At 44.4% G+C, this 1,420-nt stretch overlaps 1 pseudogene; it reads left to right on the top strand.

Annotated features, from left to right (window-relative positions):
• The first annotated feature begins 777 nt into the window (after positions 1-777).
• On the top strand, positions 778-1,044 carry LOC111826809 (annotated as a pseudogene).
• The last annotated feature ends 376 nt before the right edge of the window (positions 1,045-1,420 follow it).

The raw sequence follows: 1,420 nt of genomic DNA, 5'->3' as shown, positions 1-1,420 counted from the left end.
TATGCAAAAGTCTCTGCCGAAGCTTGGGTGGGGCGAGGTCTCAGGGAATCAACAGGGCGGAGCAAGCAGCTATGGCTGATCCTCAGCCCTGCCCTAAGAGGCCCCGCGTCTCAGTGTCCCGGTAATAGCTGCAAGCACCTCTGAGAGAAAGCCGCCCTCAGGTTCCGAATTCTGCCCGCTGCCAGACAGTCCAGTTTCTCCCGTATGAGTCTGGGTCCCCAGAGACTTCCAGGTACTGGAGTTCAGAGCAGTCGGGGGCTTGTGACTACCTCCGGATTCAAAAAGACAGCCGAGTCCTCAGTTGCCAACCCTTGCCGCGTGCGCCTCAGTACCTCTGTACTTCACTTCCACACCTCCTCTGAGTCTCAGTGTGCTTTTCTCTTTCCTTCTACTTGTTGAATTTCCACTCAGCCAGCCTTCCTGTAGTTCTGGATGATGTCCATTTTGTCTTTTAGTTGTATTTTTGCAGTTGTTCGAGCCTAACTTTTATTACTCCTAAAATATAGTTGGTTCCTGGATAATTATACAATTTTAAAAAGATACAGATTTTTCCCTTATGAAGCTTACCATCTGATGTATGAAAGACATATCTGTGATAATATTCATCCTACCATGCTCACAGAGTTGACGTGAAGGTCAAATGAGCTACAGCATGCATTTTACAAATTATAAAACACAAAGATTAGCCTTATAATTTTGATCATCTGTCTATTAGTCTGGTTTCTTTATGTTGTAAGAGATAGAATTCCAACTCTAAGTAGCTTAGGGGGTAAATAAATGTATTCAAAGTATATAGGGAGCTTCCAGTGTCAGAGTCTGGGGAAGTGGTGGAAGGCATCATGTGCACCTTTTCTGGCAGGCGAAGGTGGCAAGAGGAAGCCCCTGAAGGTGGCCAAGAAGCAGGCCAAGGATATGGACGAGGGAGATAAGGGATTCAAGCAGAAGCAAAAAGAGGAAAAGAAGATATTTGAGGAGCTAAAAGGGAAGGTGGCAGGGAAGGGCCCCCTGGCCACAAGTGGAATGAAGAAATCTGGCAAAAAGTGAGCTGTTCCTTGTGCCTGGGCAATGGTGATGCCTAATTCCATTTGTTTTAATATCTGGATTTCCTGTCATAACATCTCTTGCCATCTATAGCTAGAATGAAGTGTTGTCTTGGAGCCTGCTGTACATTTAAGAATAAACTTTTGTGGAAAAAAAATCATGCAATGTGTCATCTCTTCAGTTCTCGCTGCCATTTCATCCTTAGCTGTGAGGTCAGAGTAAACCCAGCCCAGAATCCTGTCAAAGTGTGTTCTTCAGTCTTTGCTCTATCTGGAATTCTGTACTGCCTGGAATTAAACCAACTTGTTGTGTGTTTTTTTTTTAAAGAAAGTATATAGGGTAACTCTTTGAATCAAGAAAAAGAGAAAGGAAGGAAGGG

The sequence above is a fragment of the Myotis lucifugus genome, unplaced genomic scaffold (genome assembly GCF_000147115.1).
Source record: "Myotis lucifugus unplaced genomic scaffold, Myoluc2.0 scaffold_2, whole genome shotgun sequence".
Taxonomy (NCBI): domain Eukaryota; kingdom Metazoa; phylum Chordata; class Mammalia; order Chiroptera; family Vespertilionidae; genus Myotis; species Myotis lucifugus.
This window is presented reverse-complemented; position numbering and strand designations above follow the sequence as displayed.